General features: G+C 37.8%; 1 long non-coding RNA gene across 1 annotated transcript in view; it reads left to right on the top strand.

Annotated features, from left to right (window-relative positions):
- The window catches only part of LOC122810035, a 454,948-nt gene that overhangs the window by 299,684 nt on the left and 131,254 nt on the right, over positions 1 to 24,010 (top strand). The gene's annotated exons all lie outside the window — the stretch shown is intronic.

Raw genomic sequence — 24,010 nt, 5'->3', positions numbered from 1 at the left:
CCTCCCTACTCTAATTCGAGTGTAACTTGGACAATTGGATGGGGAACAGGAAATTCATCCCCGGTTTGGCACCTGTGTCTCTAATGGACACAGGCAGCCTGTGAATGGTTCATCTCCCAGGTCCCTGTTTGTAAATGTTTCATCTGCCAAGCCACTGCTCACACTTATCAAGGGCATGAGAACTTGCCAGAGATTTGGGATGCATGGCTATGCTTAAAAAGGCCCTTGTGGCTGTTAGCCAAGTAAACATCTATGAACTTATGAACCTATGAAGTATCTGGGAAGGGTGGTTGAGTAGAACAGAAGTCTGAATAAGGAGACTAGAGTCAGAGGGCTTGCAGCCAAGTGGCACAGAGTATTGGGGTAGTCTATGAAAGAAGAATGCCAAAGAAGCTGAAAAGTTAGGTGTACGATACAGTGGTATGACTAGTACTACTGTATGTTACACAAACCTGGGTAGTGAAGGTTAGCAGCTGAAGATGTTAAAGGTGATGGAGATGAAGTGCCTGAGATGGGTGGAAGGATGCACACTATAGGACAGATGAAGACAAGAGCTGAAGCCATAGTAGCTCCAATTTTGCAGAAAAGGTAAAAAAGAACTGATTACGGTGGTTCAAGCACACATGCAGAAAAGCAGAAGACAATCTGGTGAAGAAGTTTTGGGACAGACAGGAAGAAGGTAAAAGGGAATGGGGGTTCCAGAAAAGAGGTGGATTGATTGTGTGAGAGAAGACCTGCAACAATCAGGCATGAGTGTCAAAGAAGGTAGGTGTGGGGCATTGATCAGAGAATGATGGTGACAGTTGACATGGTACCCAACCCTTTGTAGAAAATGGAAAAAAGGGGCTTGATGATGATGATGATTATCAAATTAACCTTTCTTGTTAAAGAGAGTGCTACCCTCACATCTATCAAGAAGAACTGCATTGATGGGTCCTGATAATATTCCAGGATGCCTCCTTAATAGCATGAAACATGAATTATTGGGACCAGTAGGAGCACTATTTTACTACAGCCCCCAAACAGATTTTTGACAAACAAATAGAGGAGTGTAATGGTTATTATGCTGCACAAGGGTAGGCCATTCACTGACCCTGAAAATTACTGTCCCATAAGCCTGACTAGACTGATATGCAAACCTATAGAGAGAATAATCATTTATGTGGATATAATGGATATCGAAAATGACAAAGTGGGTAACCTGCAAACATTGGACACAAATCAGTTCAGGTTTGTCAAGGGCAGGACTTGCCTACTGAACCTGGCGGGGTTCTTTGAGAAGATCTGTAAAGGAATGGATGTGGACAAAATGATGTAAACTGCCTATCTCAACCAGGCCAAGGCATGTCTCACAATATCCCACTTGGGTATTACAGAAAAGCTCACTAAACTAGGTGTAAACCCCTACATCACCCACTGGATATCCAGCTGACTTGCAGACAGTTATCACTAAGTTAGAATAGGGGAATCATCCTCCACAAAAAGACCAGTTACTAGTGTGATGCCTCAGAGCTCAGTGCTGGGGCCACTGGGGCCGCCTCTGTTTGGCATCTGCTTCTCTGAGGTCAAGGCTAATGTCAAGAGCCTCTTGCTGACCAAGTTTGCAGATGATTGCAAATTGGGTACAGTAATTGAATCCCCCAAGACACAAATATCCCCCAATAAAGCCTGACACAAACTAATAATAACTGGTGCCAGAGTCATGGTCTAAATCTCAATGCCAAAAAGTGCCTCGTAGTATCTTTCTGATAGATAGCCACCCCAGCTAACTACTGCATTGACAGTACATCCCTAAGAGTAGTCTGTATAGTTGAGAATTTGGGAATGCATGTAAATAGTGATTTGATATTTGACCATCATCTGTCTGCTGTAGTGTGGACATCATTCTGTTCTGCACAATGTATAAGCAGGGATATGGCATCTAGATCCAAACATGCCATCATTCTGTTGTACTCATCTCTCAATAGACCAATCATTGAGTACAGCGCCCCCTTTGATATTGCCAGGCATATACAACACAGCTGCAGCATTCACAGAGATTTCTCATAAAAAGAATACATGGCGTTGAAAACAAACTCTATGCTGACTACATGAAAGCCTTGTCTTTATATTTGGTATCCTACAGGCTGCAAAGAGGCAACTTATGCCTGGCCTTCAAAGCATCTTCTGATTCAGCCCTAATGAACCTGTTGCAAATATGTAAAACAAATAACATCAAAAACACCTGATCCAGGGACCTAAACCTTGCCTGTAACATAAATATGATATACTGGGGAACAGGTATGTGTCTCAGGGCCTACTTCCCTGCAATATAAATAGGACATGCTGGAGGGAAAGGTATGTGTCTCAGAGGTTCCCTTCTCTGGAGCAGACTTCCCATCCATGTGAAGCAGAGTTCATCACTGCACTTTTTCAAGCAGAACTTGGATTAGTAGATGGGAATCCATAAATATACCCCTCATCTGGTACCTGTTCCAATATTAGAGAGAGAAAGCTTGTAAATGCTTGGCCAACAGTGCCAAAGTATATATAGCCCCATAAAAACCCTTGGGAGCCAATACCTATCAAATTATATTTGGAAGCCTGGCTATGCTTAAAAGGGTCCCTTAGGTCAATAGCCCGGTATTCCCGTATGATACTATGGTACCATGGATTACTGGATTGGTATCTCCAGATTTGTTTTTGACCTAGCATGCTTTGTCCTTCTTGAACTGGGAGGCACATACAGATGGTAAGTATAAATGAGGTGCAAATCACCCCTTGACTTGTTTTGTAACTCCTATGATACTGTTTTATGGCTGTGGTAGAGAAATGTAATTCTTAATATTTCATTGTCAGCAGATTATAGAACTGAGGAACGTGCTAAATTTCATGCAATATTAGACTGAGTATATTATAGTTGAGGGAGTAGAACATTTTTATATATTGTTTTAATGAAGTTTCTTTATAAGAGATGGAAGAGTTTACAGAACATGTTAAGCTGCTTAAATATGTTATCAACTGGAGTTCAGTGCATTAGTAAAAGTCAAGAAATTCACCTCTCCAGCTACCTGAATATTTTTATGTGGGAATAGAAATTATATGATCAAGGCTTGTTAACACTAAAAAATGAGTGTGCTGACTGGACAGCCCAGACAGTATGCTTGTTGTAAATCAAGCATATACCAATAGAAATAAGTCCAGGCACTGAAGTACTATTGGGTTGCCAGACTTTCTACTGGCATATGCTGAGGAACAAAGTAAAATATTAGAAATATCAGGTATATTCTGTAAACCTAAACAGAAACCTACCTGATTTTCTTTATATGTTTATGTCCCTCATAAATCTTTATTTTTTAATTTCCATTTTCTCCATCACTTCTCCTGCACTGATGTACTTTGCAAACATGGGAACGTCATTCCCATATGCATGTGCAGTACATCAGTATAGGGATGATGACATGAAAGAAGACTAAACTGCCCTTATACAAACACTTTATTTAAGAAAGCTAAGCAATTTCTTTTTTTAAATTTTGTAGTTGTATAATAGCAATAATCTACTTTTGATATACCCACACACAGTCGTGCATTGTTGCTTAATTAATGGTTTGCCATGCAGGGCCCTAATTATGAAATGAATTGTTGAATTTAGTCTCTAAGGTGAACCTAGCAGTGTGACTCTCAAAGTAATTCATGGATAATTTATTATTGAGTAACCAGTTTCCTATAAAATAACTTATTCCTACAGGCTTTCTTTGTAATTTTTTATGTAGAGTAAATAGAATAATATAAGATAATATCACCTCGAAAGGAGTACATGTTAGTTGAGGCAGATGAAGGTACTAAATTAATAAAAAGTAGAGCCTAATGCTGAACCTTCTGGGATACCACTGGCAAGAGGTGGAGATATGTGATCCCAGCTCATTATGAAGAGCAGAAACAAATAACACTCATCTCTTATTTAATTTTTCACCTTATGCATTCTGTTTGGGTCTCCCACAAATATCAGACTTTTCACTTTGATTCTACAAGACTGAGATTAAAAGATAAAGAATAAGCATGTGATTGAAATTAATCTTTTATCTGGGGACCAGTCTCTCTGCAACCATTAACCCTCTGACCTGAAATAAAATTACCTCCAAGATCACTATTTCTCAGTGAAAATGAAAATACTTTGTCTTAACACGAATGTCAAGCACATGTATTACTCCTTTCCTCTGTAAATTCAAAAAGCAGCATTTATAAAATACAGTACTTATATTTATTTGATTCAAACATTTGTGTTTTTGGGAGGAGAAACACCTTCCACTTGTTTTACTTAGAGTCTTCATTTACTTTCAGTTTCATAAGGTAACAAAGCACTTCCCTAAAATTATGCAAAAAAAAAAAAAAAGGTCCCAGAATTTATGGAAAAGGGGGATAGTTTAGGTTAGACTTCTTAGTGGCAGATTCTTGAAGATCAGGTAGGGTATGACAGACCCTCAAAGTATCTAGATGGTAAGGACGGGATGTCTGAGTGTTTGAGGTAATACAGTTGGGGAAAGACGGCCCAAAGTCTGAGATGGAGTGCACTGTTAGGACAGTGAATTGTCATGTTTTTCCTTTATGTAAAAGTTCTGCTTCAAAGTTTAACTCATAACATTTGAGTGATGCTTCCATGTGCATCTCCAGTTAACTCCTACTGACACCTCTAGGCGTCAAATATTGCTTGTTCATATTTGCATCAATAATTCCAAAACCATGCTATGGACAAGATTTTAAAAGATTTCATCTCACAGCTTGCAGAATAGCAAACATAAGTGCATTAATATTTGACGTCTGTCTAGTGCAGCAAAATAAATATTTCCTGTTATTTTTATAATATTAATTTATATAAATATAATTTTCAATTTTTTTATAAATATCTCAATAACCAAGTAGCACAGAAAGAATGCCATAGCCTCATACAAAAGCTCTCAGCTAGATGAATAAAATGCTGCTGACAGTATGTGTGTAACTTGAGTGGTTCCTGAGATATTGTAAGTTGTTTATAAAATTTTACAAATGCAATGGTTACTGTGTTTACTGTGACTTATAAAATTCAGTTTAAGACCTAGAACCTAAGGAATACTACCACTATAAAAATAGGCTGTGCTGAAGAGTTTGCCATTTATATGTCTTCCTTAATCCTTATGGTTCCAGACATAGGAACATTTGTTTGAAATGTGAGGACATAATTTGCTTCTGTCAAAAGGCTGAGGCTCCGCCAGCTAGAAGTTACAGTGCAAACTTGCTGAGGTCCATTGGAGTGAATGAATTGGTCAAATATTGGAGAGCACCACTTAGCCTACAAATGTTGATTTATTTCTTTCCTTATTCTCAGTCTGTATTTGAAGCTGGGCGATTGAAAGTTATGGATAGGTCATCTGGGCTGTACATGTAAGCAATTTTGGAAGGTTACAAAATTATGAAAAAAAACAGTAAAAATTGTGCCCCTGTGTCTTAAAACAGTTAATCTACTTACACCACAATCCATCATGATGTTGCTGCTAGTTTTACAACTAGTCTTTGCTTTATCAGATAAAACTAGGCTCCCCCATAAAGGGTATAATGATGCCTTCACCAAAGTAATAGTTATTAAGATTTTCAGGCATTTGTTGCCCAAATAAAATGACTAAGCCATGTCCATAGTATATGTTTAAGTCATCCCACAAATCCACACATCCTATAATGATAGAGTAGTCGAGTGTTATTTATTTATCATTATCTTTTATGAATAATAATCATTATAACCATTTACACTTAATCCATTTATTAAAGCAAAACATTTTTGCTTCTGTAAAAAATTATTTCAGTTTTCATAAGGAACTCTGATCTTTTTCATTACAGAATGTGTCCTTAAAACAGTATATAAGTAAATGAGACTGTGTGGTTGTAAAGGATTTCCATCATGTCTTGCAAGATCTGTGATTCTGCAGGTGTATCCACCTTCACAATGCAATATATCTGACTCATCTAAATGTGATGCCTGTATTTCCTCTATTATCCTTACTTACTCATAAGACTATCTTAAATATATTATCTCTGATTCAATCTCCTACCTTTGTACAATGGCAACAGATCATGCTTCATCCACATTACTTAGCCGTATAATTTAAATTTAGGATTATAAAAAACTGGCTGGCATTTATTTCTGTGTGATGCTTTATGTAGTACAAATGTCTAGATGTAAATTCTAAATACCTCACCTGATGGATGTAGTGAATAGGCAACAGAAATATTTCTCATCATTGTATGGCTGTGACTTTCAAACAACTTGTAATTTTGGTTTGTCTAGCTCTAACTGGTCACCAAAGCCTAATGCCCTAGCTGTCTAATGATAGTCACTCACTTAATTTTGCTCATAGCTGCCATAAAGGGTACAGATATTAATATGAAAAAGCTCATTCTTGGCTTCCTATACTCAAAGACACTTGAATTAAAGTTGGAAGAGTACTGGTTGTAAATTAAGGTATGTTAGACTATATTAAGTTAAGACGGTATGTTACGCACTACAACTTATATTTTGTTTCTAGACTAGCACTTGGATGGCAGCCAGAGCTATTTTTTTTAATTATTGCTTATTTACTTTAAAGTTTATGGTGTTTCTCTGCTGGCAAATATCTACTATCTATCTCTATATATTTTCATATAAAACATGTTAGTTACATCATTAACAGAAGCATATACAGTTTTTTTTTCCTTTTTGGTTGAGTATTTATTTATTTATTTAAATTTGATATACAGGGTAGAGCACTGATCAACATTTGTCAGAAATTTACAGCAAGCTTGGAAGGAAAGCCATTCTATTTTATATCAACATTTCCTTCTTAAACAAGATCACAAGTTATTTTACATTGTTTTTGCAGCATAAATTACCTTTTCTTTTTTAGCAAATACATGCAACCTGAGTTTTACTGTATATGAAAGGAACAGTGTTGATGGCATAACATCAGTGAACTGCCTAATATTACAGCTATGAAGTCTGGTAAAACATTTTGTTAGCTGTTTAGGCTTTTTATTAATTTTTCAAATTGCAGGAAAATCATATGTTCTTTTACATAATCCATGTAATATATTAAACAATTATTTAGTTTTGAATAAGCTATGTTAAGCTTTTATTTCTTTCAGCTCTGTTTTCCACAACTGAAAAGTCATCATGTTTCACAGGCACTTTTAATGTGATTTCAGTCTGTTTGACCTTAGAGTCAGAAGGGCTCCCTTAATGAATAGTTTCTTTCTCACTATGGTAATTTTTAGCCTAGGGATTTCCTGAATTTTCACAGTTAGAGATAAACATATCCTCTTCTTGGAAATCAAACCTTGTGTAGAAAGTCAGAATTATTAGTTAATATTCTCATCAGATTTTGCAGATACTCTTTTATGCAACATACAGTCTTTGCATCTGAGGTTCTGCTGTTTTGCTCCTGGGTCAAAAGAAAAGCCAATGCAGAAACCACTGGATGCAGGTTAGGGCATTATTGTAATATTTTGAGTTTTGCTGGAGTCCATTATGTGTGTGCAGCTGCGACAGTAGAATCTATTCTTCTGTCAACCTGAGCAATGCATTGCTAATTTTTTTAAGAGTTCACCTTTTTAGTGATGACCATATTCTGTAGCTATATTGTTTAAAACAGTCAGACATATTCTCACAAAATGCTCATGGGGTTATACTGGGATAGTAACCAACACAGTTTTAGCTTGCTTGCATACATCTGAGGGCAAAGCAGTAGCTGCATCTTGAATTCTAATGAAAAACAAATGTATTCAATCTTAATGGTAAACACTTAACTTTGTCTGCATGTAATAAAATGTTACTACATATGAGTCTATGTTTGAGGCAGTTGTGCTAGCATTAGTTCTGGGACAGAGAAGTTCACTGCTACAGAGAAAATTATATGAACTTACTTCTGCTATAATGCCATCTAAATTCAGATATAATGTGAATATGCACTGTATTCTTTCTCTAGAAAAGAAGCCATACAGCCACCACTAACTGAACCTGAGCACAATGTACAGTGAGAGACTATCACTGTAAAAGCATGCATGCTGCACCTGTATTTAAGAGGCAACATGTATAATCACTTTTTGATACTTTTTTAGTAAATATTTTGGGAAAAAAGCTGTGTTTGTATACTCAAATAGATATCTTTATGTAAGATTGTCATTCCACTCTTAAGGCCTCACACACTCATCTAGGGGTTGAATTCAGGTTGGTGATATTCCATCACTAGTACAGCCTATGGTAGGTCTTAAAGAGAGGTAAGAAACATAGGATGAAAGGAAATGTGACAATGAATAAATGCAATGGTTTGTGTAGTTGAGGTAAAAAGGGGAAAAGAAATGCAGAAAATTTAGGACATCAAATAAGCAATAATTAAAAAAAAACAGATTATCACAAAGGAAGGGAGAAATAACACTGACAAGACAAAGCAAAGCAGGTTTACTATCAGATGTCCAAATTGAACTCCGTCGACTGCACTTTGTCAAACACGGAAATTCGAAAATGGTAATGTCGACAACCAAAAGACAACCTAGGAACAGGTTTTAACATGGGTCGAGATAAGGGAGAGGTTTGTAGTTCGGCAATAACAGTGAACACGTATCTCGACCCATGTTAAAACCGTTCCTAGGTTGGCTTTTGGTTGTTGACATTACCGTTTTCGAATTTCCATGTTCGACAAAATTGCAGTCGACGGAGTTTGATTCGAACATCTGATAGTAAACCGCAAAACATAAGAAGGATAAGACTAATATGGTTGGAGAAATAAGTCTGGAAATCACGATGATTGACATAGGGGAAAAGAGTGAGAAAATGCAATGAAATGTAATGGCAATGCAAATTAAAATCAGACCAGGATCATTTGTTGGTATGAAATAGTGTTCTAATAAATTAAAAGTCGAGGAAAGAAAGAAATATTTAAGAAATGAAGAAACAGATAAGAATCGAAAATAAGATGAAACAGTCAAACTATAATGTAGTAGGAGGCTGCAAGAAACGCATATTATTTAAAAAGATACAAGCGCAACTAATGCCATAATAAAATGCTATCTTAAAGCCGAGGGCAAAACCAAAACTCTATTAAAGAAAAAAGCCCTACGACCAATAGCACTGGAGCCGGAAACTGTAAAAACTGAAAAAAATAGGAAACAACTAAATATTTGAGTGCTTTCATTTGTTTACTTCCAGAACGTTTTCAGAATATGAATGGTGTAATAAAGAAGATCACTAGAGATTTGACATTGGGAAACTCAGTAGAATGATGGAAGAATAAAAGAATAATGAAGTATTAATGGCAGTATGTGTTAAAATTAATTCAGACATGCTATGCGCAATAGAAGTAGACCATAAATTAGTTTCTTGGCCCGGGTTTGTGGTGCAGAGGGATAAAACCCTAACTGTGCACCACATGACAAGAGTTAAATTAATGGTGTCAGCACTGGAGGAGACAGGCATGAAATGGGAGGAGTGAAGGAACATGGTTCACTCACCTCTGTCTGAGGGGTGAAGAAGTACATGGGGCTGGCCCACTCACCTCTGTATGAGGTGTGAGTGAGTTATGTCGGGCTGGCTCACTCACCTCTGTCTGAAGGGAGAGGGATCACATGGGAATGGTAGGATCTTGCCAGTGGAGTCCAGGAAAACCACCTCCCATGTTGGAGGTTGATGGGCAGGTTTGCTTAATGGCACACATTCTTGTGGAACTGAAGGAACAGCCAGTACTGACAAACCATTGCACATCATATCTTCCGTAGCATAAACCTAAACTGTGAGGGAATACAGACCTACAGCAAAAAAAAAAAATCAGAGTCATTCCTGATGGCAGCATAAGTGACGGCTCCTTTCAACCCACCAGGACTGAATGATCTGATTGACCAGGAAGGGGCTGAGGATTAGCCTGCTGCAGGCATAAATCGTAAAAAAAAATGAAGTAGTTTTCTTTTAAAATCGGATTACTTTTATTCTTAGAATGGTGGCATGTTTAGATATAACAAAGGTGAGGGACAGCACTAACAAAACACAAAGGTAGAAAGTGGAATTTACCACAGAAAGCATGTAATAGTATGTGATGAGACATGGGGAAGCTTCTAGACTGTATGGGTAGGAGGCATACCCCTCAACTGTATTGATTTTCACAGACTGTACAGATTTTTACCTCATACTTTTGGTCGGTTTCTCATAAAATGCATAGTTTTCTGGAAGATCATTGAGGATTGAAGTTACTAAATAATGACAATCATTTGAGTGTCAGACTTCATATCCTTCAGAAAATGCATACTTGCACAAATCATGTTATTCTAGCAACTTTCTAAGTTTATAAGATCTGTCCCTGTTGTTGGGCTTTTGCCCCTCCCAATTATTTTTGGCTTTGTCCAGATTTCTTGTGCTAAGAGGTTGAGAGGTATGGTGGGAGGTAAGAAGTAATGTTGTGTATCATCATGGCAAAAACTGAGTTTCAGCAGTAAAACCAACATTATTGGAAGAAGAGGAGAAACTATCTTCCTTATTTAATGTATTGGTAGTAGAAAATAATGTTTGTTACTATAGTAGAACACTGCAGTTCATTGTGTAGCAGATATGAAACACCAAGGCTAGTCTCAGACACTTGATTCTTTACAGAAAGTATTGTGCAGTAAACAAAAATGAACAATAAAAAATAATGCACAAAAACAGCCCAGCTATTTGTGTATTTACAACCGCAAGCTTATGGAGCATGGAAACTATATATATTACACATAAAGATGCAATGGAATTGATCAAGAAAGAGAAGATACAAAGAAATAATGTACATTGTAATGTAAATTCCCATAATACCACTACAAGGCTTGCAAAATGTGTACAACATACACACTGAGGTTGTAGAAAGGACCAACCTGAGATTGGCAGTAAGGAAGGATGAGTGAACAGAAAGAGAAGTGAACCTGCCAGTGATGTGTGTGAGAGTGGGGTTATGGAGACAGACTGGAGAGGTTACCTGCTGCATAGGTAGTAAGCCCTGATTAGATTAAAGAAACAAATGGAAACTAAATAACTGACAAAGGAATGATGTATGTGATCTGTGCCCAGTTTTATTACCATTTATAGTGCTCCTTCTTTAAGTAAGAAGCTTTTGAGCTCAAGTCTACATTTTTCAAAGGAGGGAATGAATTTACTTTGCTGAGGGGTGGATTCCATTGTACTTCGTGCAAGTATTAAGAAGGTATGGTCAGTGGTCTGAATTTTATTGATGGAGTTTTCAAGTTTATATTTAATAGGAAGACAAGCAAGAAAATAAGATATAAAGTGGGTTAACAAAGCAAAGAGACATCACAAATGCATATGTGATTCTTCAGAGCACTTTATGATAATATGAAAAGACTGAGTAATAATTTCTTGGAATGGATGTATACTGGGTTGGGTGAGCAGAATAAATTTCACATGTTCCACAGAAATATGGTAACAGGAACCAAAGTAGGTTTTTCTCTCTTCCACCTTCTGGATGGATTTTTCAATTACAAAATGTATCATCTAATATAGCTGGATAAGCAGCAAAAATAGGAATTAGAGACTTAAGAGACTTCATCCAAGAGGTGGATAGCATGAACTTACAAGAAACGTGGATAAGGATAAAAGAGAAAGTTTGATTAAAAATTATGCTAACGTTTCATTTATGGCAGTTAAAAATAGTAGGCAAGGATGTTCAGGGGGGGGGTAATGACTTTTTTTTCAGGGTCAGCAGTGGTTTAAAACCTAAACTTATTAAAAGTACATGTATTACATGCCTTGGAGTTCTGTTTACATAGACTAGTAGCACTAATAATGTTTATAATAGGTCTTGTGGAGAATACATGTAAGCAATTTTGGAAGGTTACAAAATTATGAAAAAAACCAGTAAAAATTGTGCCCCTGTGTCTTAAAACAGTTAATCTAGTTGCACTACAATCCATCATGATGTTGCTACTAGTTTTACAACTAGTCTTTGCTTTATCAGATAAAACTAGGCTTGAGGTGTCATGGTAAATTTTAGAAACATTTAAATGTATAGAACACTTGAATAGAAAGGAATGGCATAGTTTTAGGTAGAAGTTTTAAAACAAGAACGGGATTATTCAGTGATTAAACAAACGTGTCAGAAGAGGAAAAAAACACGATATAAAATGATTTTGTACTTAAGGTGAATTTGCAAGGAATCAATGAATTCAAATTGATCATAGCTTATGATTTTGTTATCTTGAATGCTGTGATAAACATGAAAAAGGGTTATCTGTGATAGATATGATATATGGCTTATTTAGATAGGGTTTGCATACATATATTATGGTTTAGTATCAACAGAGAGACAATATGACCTGAAAGTGGTCATTTCCCTGTGATTATTAATTTACATGATGACAGGAAGGTAATCCACAGAGACCTTAGCTGTATCATATATACAATTAAGAGTGGATAAGATCAGGATAGGAATTTGGAATTACTACTGACATCCAATGACATGTAGTAAATGGTTGGTTTAGCTTGAAGAGTTTGGTGAATGATTATAAAAAAGTATAAATATTTGTCTGAAATGAAAAAGAAAAAAAGTCTTGGCAGTATGAAACAGGTAAAATTAATATACAAATTACAAGAAATTAGGAGGGAAATACTGAATGCTATTAGAAAAAAGAAGTGGTACAATATGGGCCAACATTAAGAAATGTTTAGGAACTGCACAAGCAGGGACTGGCATACAGAGGGGGACATTCTGGAGATAATATTATAGTAAGAAAATGTATGCTTCAAGCACAAGTAACTGCAATTTCCTCTTTGCATAATCTGGAAAGTGACAGGCCATAATATGCCATTGAAAGATCTCAGAAAACATCAAAGAACATAAAGAAATTAGGGAAAGGCAAAACCTCACACCCAGATAGAATATGGACAGGGGTGGTATATTGGCTGCTCAGTGTCAATGCTGTATTTTCTAGATTCTTGGAAGAGTAACATTATTATTACCATTCATAAAGAGAGGACATGTAGACAACCCCAAAACTGTGTAGACCAATATCCTTGACTGAGAATTTACTTGAAGCATTTACATCATTAATTTTGCAAGAATTGAAAGAGAAAATACACCATATTACTTTACTTCAAGCCAGATTTGCTTATTTGCCAAACATAATTCAAATGAATGTAGGTTTTCTCTTTCAGTATACAGCAGCAAAACATATAAAGATCTTTGTTCAGATTTTGTTTCTAGCTCTTACAGATTTAGACTTTAGCAATAATCCATGACTGGGCATGGATAAAGCAGAATTTATACACAATTGGTGTGGTTTGATCATGAGGGTGAAGCCTGAATGATTAAACAAAACCACCTGTGGGTAAATCCTGCATTACCCACAAAGAGGAGTTGCTATTATGCAATGACATTACTTAAGAAAAAAAGTCTTATCTTTTATAAATAAAGTCTTTGTATAAATGGACTTCAGTGTTCTTCAACTGGCTTCTGGCAGTCTGCAGCCCATAAGATATGTACAGTGCATGGACTGCACATTGTTGCCTCTGTTATTTTTTAAGGGAGGGAGAAGTCTGCATGTTTCATGTAGTGTACCTCTCAGCAGTCTCAGTTTTGCAGAATGTCCAGATGTTTTCCTCATGCTGTTGATCTACTCATAACAGAAGCTGTGTTTTTCTGGCAAATAACTGAGGACTGACAACTGAATTCACGATATGACAGACATCATTTTAGTATGATGTAGAGCTCCTATTTGGGCAGCAGTCATTTTACCATAATCTGTTTATTGCACTTGCCATACCCACAGCTCAAATAAACTTTTTTTCTTCCACTCCTGGTGACTATTGGCTAAACATGATCAGCACCCCTTCCTGAATATCTGCTCTTATTATACCAATTAACCTCCTCAGGCAGCCCAGTACTGTTGGGTTGGCTAATTTTTAAAGTGAGTTACAGACAGCAGAGGAGAGATAATGGGTCATCCATTCCCAGTGTTAGCCTGTAGAGGTGGTGGGAATTTTGCCTTTAAGCCTTACCTCACACTGACAGGTTGGGTTACATTACATAGCATTGTGAAGGAAATGCCATTACCACCACCATCATCGCTACCATCATCATCACCACCACCATCAGTACCACCATCACCATCACCACCACCATCAGTACCACCATCACCACCACCATCAGTACCACCATCACCATCACCATCACCACCACCATCAGTACCACCATCACCATAACCATCACCTCAATGCTGATGGCTCTCTCAAAAACTTTCCCCTCTGTTCTGCAGCACTAGGTTACTGGCATGGTTGTGGTATCACCATCACTAGATGTGCTTTTTTCCATGTGCACCAAGCACACCTAATCCACCATGTCATGAAAGAGGTGAGTAGAATCTGCTACATCATTTATCTGCTATCAGTGCTAGATCCCGCAGGTGCACAAGCTAGTAACTGAACTCTGGTCATGTGGGCCTTTCTCAGGGCTTGGCCCTTCTGTGCCAACATAATTGGCAGAGGGCAAATGAACTGTATAACCTTTCACAATGTACTATTACAAAATTGGCACTATTCTTTCTTTCTTTATGTTATTTATTGTTCTTATTAAAAATTTTTGAAATTGCATTTTACATTAATCAAGGTACTTGCTAAAGTGCTTAGGAGTCAAGAATTTAAAGTTGAAGTTGGTGGTTCCTTCTCTATGTAGTACATTACTATTGCTATTTTAGATTAATGGCATGTGTGATTAATTATAATATGTTGAAATAGTGAGACTCGAAGGGTCAGATTATAGTAGGCCATTTGGAAACATTTATAGATTAGGTCAGCTGTAGAAAATCCATAAGGTTTTATTTTCTTCAATGATGTGCTTACACTTTGTTTGCTCTGCTAGTCTACACGAAGATAAAAGGTGGATGCTTAGTCACAGCATGTGGTTAGAAAGGGGCTGAAAGCAGGGCAAATATTAAGTAGTGAACTCAATGTGCTGTTCTACATCACAATGCCCTCTTTGCATACTTTTCAATATTGTTATATCTTGGACCGAAGGTCAGACTCCTTTAGCATGTGAGGTAGACTTGATTGGAGGCAAACAATGGCAATTTTCGCAACATGAGCAGGATATAACTGGTCTGATCAGATTATAAAAGAGCTGCATCACAAACAAGCTTTACTTTCCGAAACACATCATTTAGTGGCAGTTTTCCATACTGCAGGTAAAATAATGTAATATGGAAATTTTATCATTATCCCACTGTACTCCACCCTTATCAGACTAATCGTAGAGTACAATGCTCCCTTTGGTATGCACTTGACGAGGCATATGCAGTAACTAGAATGACCTCAGAGGTTCTTTGCAAAAAGAATACAAGGAGTAGCAAACCTGCCTTATGTAGAGCTCCTTAAAGCCCTTTCCCTCTACTCTGTCTCCTATAGATTGTTGAGGATTGCCTGGCTTACAAGGCATCTGCAAACCCCACACTTATGAATCTACTACATGTTCATAGTCAAATAATACTGGAAATACAAGGTCTAGGGGCCTGAATTTTGTCTATGACTTAAACAAAACATGCTGGAGAGAGAGCTGTATCCCAGACACTGCCCCTCCTATGGAACAGGCTTCCCATCCATGAGAAGCTGTGTTCATCTATTCGCCAGTTTAAGAGTAACCTAGACCAGCAGATGGGGAATAGGAAATTTACAATGGGCCTGGTATCCATGCCACTTATGGACAGAAGTAGCTTATAAATGACTGGCCCTCAATGTCCTCTTTGGATAGAGGACATCATTATTCTTTTGGGAAAACTTGATTAAACTTAAAAAGACCCCCTCCCCCCAAGTTTGTTAGCCTAGTAACAATCTATGAATCTATGATTCTATACGCATGATACTACACCCTTAACAACTTCACGACACCCATGCTAACGGACAATAGAGATACGACTGCTGAATCCTATACAATTGCACTTTGTAAGCACTTGCACGAGTGCATGGATCGTGCAATCCCTAACAGAACCAAGATGCTATCCTCCAAAAAAAGGAAGCCAATCTGGTGGTCCCCTGCTATAAACAAACTCTACAACAGAAGAAAGAAACTGTTGCACAAAAGAGTAAAATCCCATGATTGGAGGAACTCCGTGGTCAGCCTCAGTAAGAAGCTGAGATCCCTCATAAAATCCTCCAAAGCTAGTTACGAAAACAAAATCACCACTGATTCTAAAGACAACCACAAAGCTTTTTATAGCTATGTCAAGAATCTCAATGGCAACACTCAGATCTGCTCTGAGTTACAGCACAATGGCACTAAATATACAGAACCAACTGATATTGCCAACATCCTGGCAGATAGGTTCAGTGCTAAATTTACCCCTCTCTCATCCCCTAAAGGGCCCATCTCTATACCAGAAGAATGCAAAGTAATTGTAATCATGGCTGCACAGGTAAAAAACACACTCTTCAAAGCCAAGAACACAGCATCCATGGGACCTGACAACATCCCAGGCTGCGTTCTACATGAACTACAGAACGAACTGGCACCCCACCTAAGTACCATGTTCAATCATAGCCTCACCTCAGGCTTTGTGCCCACTGAATGGTGCACAGCAACAGTTATCCCACTCCACAAAGGGGGAGCCACCATGGACCCCGGGAACTACTGCCCCATTAACCTGACAAGCTTGGTCTGTAAGGCTATGGAGCGTATCATCATGGAACTTATAAACAATGACATTGGTAATCTCCAAACTCTGGACCCTACCCAGTTCGGGTTTGTAAAAGGCAGATCATGTCTCCTAAACCTGACAGACTTCTTTGAAGCGGTCACCAAAGCTGTAGATGAGGGTAAGGTGGTACACACAGCCTATCTAGATCTCACCAAGGCTTTCGACACCATCTCCCACTCTGGAATTATAGACAAACTCACTAAACTAGGTATAAATCCCTATGTCACAAGATGGGTTGCCAACTGGCTCACTGACCGAACACATACTGTGAAAGTAGCAGACTCTAAATCCAACTTCAGACCAGTGACAAGAGGAGTACCACAGGGTTCAGTCCTAGGTCCTCTCCTGTTTGGTATCTACTTCTCTGAAGTACAGGCTAACACAGAAGGTCTTTGGCTAACAAAGTTCACAGATGACTGCAAACTAGGAGCCATAATCAAATCTCCTAACGATGTGGACATCCTACAAAAGGGCCTCACTGAGACAGATGCCTGGTGTCAAAGCCATGGCCACAAGCTCAATGCCAAAAAGTGCATTGTCATCCCTTTTGGTAAAAACTCTGTACCCATGAACTACCACATAGGCGATAGTCTACTTAACACCAAAAGTGTGATAAGAGACCTTGGGACACAGGTGGACAGTAGTCTCTCCTTTGATAATCACATCGCCACAGTGGTCAGGAAATCCTTCTACGTGGCACACCTCATCGCAAAAGGTTTCTCATCCAGGAAAAAAGAGGTCATTGTTCTCCTCTACTCATCACTCATTACACCCATTATAGAGTACAACGCCCCTTTTGGTATGTACCTCACAAGACATCTACAACAACTGGAAAGGCCACAGAAATACCTCACAAAGAGGATTACCAGCCTCAAACAGATGCCCTACACAGACCATCTAAAAAAACTCCAGCTTTACTCTGTCGCATATCGCCTACTCAGAGGCGATCTCTGCCTAACATACAAAGCTATGTCAAACCCAGAGCTGTTGGACATGCTCCACATAAAGAAATCCCAATCCCTCCGAGCTACACGCTCTAGGGACTTAAACCTTGTCACCACAATAAACAGAACATGCTGTAGGGACAGATTCCTTTCTCAGAGACTTCCCATACTCTGGAACAAACTACCTATCTATATCAAACAAAGCTCCTCATTAGCACTCTTCAAGAAAAATCTTGATTGGATAGGAGATAGGAAATTCACCCCGGGGATCACTTATGTGGCTCTGCTTGACAGGGGCACAGGAAAACAATTTTCTTGGGTGGCAAAAGCCAGGGTACTGTTTGGCTAGGCTTAGGCCCTAGGGCCAATAATCTAGTACCTACCTGTGAACCGATGAACTTAAATTAAGAAGTTTGGTAGTCAGTGTACAGGATTTATGACAGTTAGCACACATGATTAAGTCCTTAGGACATATGCACAATTCTCAATAATTCCTGCAAATGGACTCAACTACATGGGCTTCCATATTCGCCTTTTAAGTTTACCAGCACCTAAATAGCTGCATAGAAAAGTCAGTGCCTTCCTTCCCTAAATATAATGGTACATTTAAGAATAAACTTCTCTGGTATAACTCTTATATTAATTATATGTTTAAAAAATAGGAAGAAGAATTGATCAGTTGTAAGAAATAACCAGCCCTTTATCTCAGAATTACAATGAAATATTTCACCAAGGACCTTAAGTCTACTATTAGAAAATGTAAAGCAGAATACAAACTTAATGTTGCTACAAATACCAAAAGAAACTACAATTTGTAATTATGTCAGGAATTTTAAAAATAATGTATAACAATGGATTGATTTAATCTATAATAATATCATATATTCCATTCAAAATATATTAGCAGACACATTTAGTACTAACCTTACCCCACCTTCCCACATTGATACCATCAGTATCCCTGAAAATGTAGTTCCTCCTGAAATTACCTTGTTACAATTCTTAGGATCTATATCAAATATTAAAAATTCCATAGGATCAGACAACATACCAGGGCTGCATTCTCAGTAGTGCCAAGTATATGTTCTGTCTTTGCCTCTACGTAAACTATTCAACCTCAGCCTGCCTACAGGGTTTATGTTTGTTACCTGCAGAACAGCCACTGTGAATCCCCAACCTAAAGGTCGCCCCTCTACAGACCTGGGCAGTTACATGCCCATCAGACTCACCAGCCTTATATGCGAAACCATGGAGCATATCACAGCAGAACTTATTTCTGTATACCCAGGCAACATAACCGATCTAAGCCCCAGTAAGTTCAGTTTTGTGAATGGCATCTCCTGAACTTAAACTTGTGTGAAAAGGTTACATAAGCTGTAGACGGTGATCACAGAGTGCATGATGATTACCCTGACCTGGCCAAAGCTTTTGACATTATCTTCTATGCGGGTATTATTAAAAAAAATTAGACAAAATTATTATAAATCCCATTATCTGCTAGATTGCAAAACGGACACAAATCACATCCAAGGTTGCGAAAACTGGCTGTTTCCTCTCTGGACATAAAATTTTAACTATTGGGGTACCAAGGGATCAGTGCTGGGCCTGCTACTGTTTGACATTTATTTTGCAGACATCCAATCCAGTATCCCAGAACTGTGGCCATCTAAGTTTGCAGATGACTGCATGCTGGACACAGTTATCTGCTCATTTAGTGATACTAAACAGCTCCAGCAAGGACTGGAATATGTACATACCTAGTGCAGCGAAAAGGGTCTCAAGCTAAATTTAAAAAACTGAAGCACGGTAATATTCAGGCAAAAAGCAGTTCCCACATTGTATGTTATAAGTGGTACTCCTTTACAGACAGATATGGTCATAACAAGCCTGGTTACTTATGTGGACAACTTGCTCTCATTTCATCATTAGGTTCCACTACAGTCAGGAAATCCTTCTATGTGGCCCAGTTAATTTTTACAGTATGTACTCTGCCTGCACTGAGTGCTAGGTGCTCATGTTTTACTACAAAAAATAAATCTTCTGAACTGTATTAAACTGTTTGCTACAAATTTTGGAATCAGATGCTGCAGTTTATACTCTGCCTGCATGGAGTGCTATATTGCTCAGGTTTTTATTAAAAAAGGGTGATTTTTTTTTTGGCTTTTAAACTGGAGCAAACTACAGTTTAGACTACACATGGAGTGCTACAGTGCATAGGTTTGACCGCAAATGCAGTACCCGCTTTTAAAAGTCAGTATTGCATTAGAGATTAGGATCAGCCCCACCCCAGCTATGCTCGTGCTTTGTATGCCAGACAGAGGTTACCTCATAGTAGTCTGTTGGATACTGAGTATAGTGACAGGGCTTTGAGTTGGCCCACGCAGGATGTATTACAAAGGCCTTGTATCCTTTTAATAATGTATCTGTGTGGACATTCCAGTTGTTGCATGTATCTGGATAAATACATGTCAAAGGGGGCATTATAATGTGGACTGAGTAAAGGGGACAATGACATCCCTAGAACTAGACATAATCCCTTTGTTTATAAGCTGTGCAATATAGAAAGACTTTCTTATGACAATGGACACATGTTGCTTCAATGTTAAGTTACTGTCCACATATGTTCCTAAATCCTGAACAACTGAGCCAACTATTAGGGGTTTATTGTCAATGTGGAAGTTCCTTGGGGTCAATTACTTCCCACAGATATGATAATGCATTTTTTGGTGATTAACTTTGGTCAATGATTTTGGCACTATTTATTTATTTGGGACAAAACTTCCCATGGGATAGCTAAGTCATATGAGGATTCGATGGCTGCTTCTAACTTATGGTCATCTGCAAACGTAGTCAGCTGCAGAAGTTTGGTATTGTCTTTTACATCAGATACATAGATGCCAATCATGAGAGCTCCCAGCAGAGAACCCTGGGGGACTCCACTGGTGACTGGTTTGTGTTGAAGCAACTTCCCCATTTTGATTTCATACATTCAATCTGTGAGATATTTGGGAATCCATCAGGTCACATAGGAGTTTATTCTCAGTTTATTTAGCTTTTCTACTATGCCTGAGTGGGGTACAATATCAAAAGCTTTGGCCAGGTTGAAGCATGTGGTATGTACAGTTTAACCTTCATCCATTGCTTTGGTGACCTTTTCAAAAAAGTCCACTATGTTGAGTAAGCATGACCTGCCCTTGATGAATCCAAACTTAAATGGGTCCAATGTTTGGAGGTCCCAATGTCCTGATCGTTTAGTTCCATCAGAAGTCTTTCCATGGTTTTACATATGAAGCTGGTCGTACTTATAGTTCTGTAATTACCTGGGACTGTGGAAGGTCCTCCCTTATGCAGGGGAATGAGTGTAGTTGTTGTCCATTCACATGGTACAAAACTTGTATAGAGGCTGAAGGGGTGGCTAAATTGTGCTTCATGCTATTTAAGATGCATAGAGATATATTCAGGACTCATTGATGCAGTAGTTTTAGCTTTTGATAGCGCTTTTAGAACTTAGTCTTGGCGATATTTGGAGGCGAGTCAGTTTCAGGTATATCTTGGGTGTCAGATGGAGGGGAGAAAGGGGTTAAGTTAGATCTGAATTTATCGGCCAGTCAATTAGCTATATCTTCAGCCTCAGTGTAGGCAATATTGTGCACAATCAGCTTAGTGCATTGCTGCAGTGTACTTTTGAGATTACAAACGTAACTCAAAAAACCTCGTGGTTTAGATAGCTAGTTTAGCCACAAACTTGGATTTTAAGAGTATAGATAAACCAACAAAAACCAAAGAAAACGGACTTGCTTGACGAAAGTATGTTGGCACAACCCACCAAAAATGAGTGTCCAAATTGAACTCAGCTGGGTTTATTATAAAAATCCACGATGTATAAACACAGTTAAAATAAGAAAAGCCACAATGCATAAAAAACAGTTAAAGTAAGCGCTTTCGTTTGGCTCATGCCAAACTTTTTCAAAAACAGTTTTGCATCACTTCCTGTAGTTTAAATAAGTTGAGTCAGTGATGTAATCAATTAAATGAATTCAAAGTGAAGCAGCGTATCACCAGTAATTCATTTTGATGCATACACAAAGTATATTTGATGCATTTTGTGTATGCATTTTAAATATACAACTGGATGTATGCTTTAAACACATAAGTATTTGCATAGCACTGTTTTCAGTGTTGTGCTCAATGAGACAGTACTGGTTGCTACTATATTACTACAGCACTATTTTACGTATTTGTGTTACATTGGTAAAAACCTTAAAGCACATTATGCCTTTAATTTTTTGAATTCATTTAATTGATTACATCACTGACTCAACTTATTTAAACTACAGGAAGTGATGCAAAACTGTTTTTGAAAAAGTTTGGCATGAGCCAAACGAAAGCGCTTACTTTAACTGTTTTTTATGCATTGTGGCTTTTCTTATTTTAACTGTGTTTATACATCGTGGATTTTTATAATAAACCCAGCTGAGTTCAATTTGGACAAACTTGGATTTAGTGGATTTTATTAAGTTCCTGCTTTGTTTGTTTATTTCAGTAATGAGGTCTCTAGCATTCTGGAAATTACTCCTTTTACTTTTAGTCAAACTCTTCTTTTTATCGTAGAGCTTGTTGATATTATGGTTCCATCATGTGAGTTTGTTTCTGGGGATTGTTATGTGTTTGTTCCTTCAGGGTACAGCTGCATCTGTGCAGCTGTTTAAATGTTGATATAGTGTGGTGGTGTATGTTTACGGGTCTATATTATATAATCAAAGTTTTATAACTTCGAATACCATACTGTCAATCCCATATGGTCGAAGTTATAAAACTTCGAGCATGTACATAAAAAAAAAAAAGTAACCTGACGGTTTAAAGTAGGGGGGCCCCCTGCATCCCCCACACCCCACGCTCTTTAAATATACCAACTCCAAGATTGCACTCCACTGCAGTAAAGGTTACTGCATTATAGTGCGGTCTCGGAGTTGGTATATTTAAAGAGCGGGGGGGGTATGGAGGGGCAGCCCCCCTGCTTATAACCCTTAGTTTTGTGTTTGCTATTTTTATTTATTTATTTTTTTTATATATTCAAAGTTTTATAACTTCGACCATATGGGATCGACCATATGGTATTCGAAGTTATAAAACTTGGATTATATAATATAGACCCTATGTTTACACATATTCAGGGCAGAAAAGTGGTTTTGGTGGGGATTTGAAGCTTACCACTGTATTACTTAAGAGTAGGTAGTGTCTCTGATTTTGCAGAACGTCCTTGACTTTCACTCATATTTTGCCCTTTCCCCTTGTAAAATTTTTGATTTCCTGGTAAATCACTGAGGATTGTTGTCAGTCAGAAATCAAGAGAAAAAGGATAGCAGTGTAACTGTTTTTCTATTCAGTGACCCAATAACCCCAGTTTGGTTTGCAGAACAACAATAAAAAAACTTTCTGAATGAAAGTCAAGTTGTAGACTCTTCATACTTTAGTCACAAGCAACAGCAAACAGAATGCCGAACACTATAAAGCTATTCAGTTGCTAAAAGAAAATCATCATTAAAAAAAAGCAATATCAGCAAATGAATCTCTGGTACTTACTGTCTCCAGCTCCATTAATGTACAAGTTGAACAGTTCTGGCTGTGTAGCAAAACTCCATTGTCGGTAACAAAGAAAAAAGGAAGACAAATCTTTTGTAGCCTAAACTTCTTAAAAAAAACAGAAAGAAAAAAAATGATACATTGGCTGCAGCTGTATTTATGGGAATTAAATAGTCCCCAATACACCTGCAGCAAACAACAAATGATAAATATTCGGTCATGATGCTCTGCTAACAACCTCCATTTATACTCAATATCCTTATCCCCTTTGCAGTTCCACATTCTTAGTATGCTTTTCTTACCCACACCTTAAAAATAACACTGCTGTTTCACTTTACAGTACACTCTTTCCCCTCCTCCTAAGCAGCAAACATAGGCAAGCAGATTTGTGGCAAATTAGCAACTCAGCCAATGTTTTGCATTCCAATGTGGTGTGAAGAGGGAGAGAACAATTAAAAATGAAACAGTGTTTGTTTTTTTTCTGTTTCTAGAATATGATCTTTTATGCTATTCCCTTAGCAGAAGGCATATGCCCTACATGGTACATAGCATGTGTTTGCCAGCATTCCTGACCATGTATTACAAAGAATTTTGATTGACTTAGAGATTGTAACTTCTTATTACGTGTTCTTGACATGGACACCAAGATTCATCTCCAAGCTTTGGTCTCAATCTGAATTTCTTGACATTCATGCCTTAAACACATAATGAGGTAGTTATAACTGGAGATCCAATAATAATCATCTAAATTTAGTAGTTGCTATATGCAGTCCTTAATGGGATACATG

The sequence above is a fragment of the Protopterus annectens genome, chromosome 1.part1 (genome assembly GCF_019279795.1).
Source record: "Protopterus annectens isolate FY-2018-M chromosome 1.part1, PAN1.0, whole genome shotgun sequence".
Lineage (NCBI taxonomy): Eukaryota > Metazoa > Chordata > Ceratodontiformes > Protopteridae > Protopterus > Protopterus annectens.
Note: the sequence above shows the minus strand (reverse complement) of the source record. Positions and strands in the feature narration are given on the sequence as shown.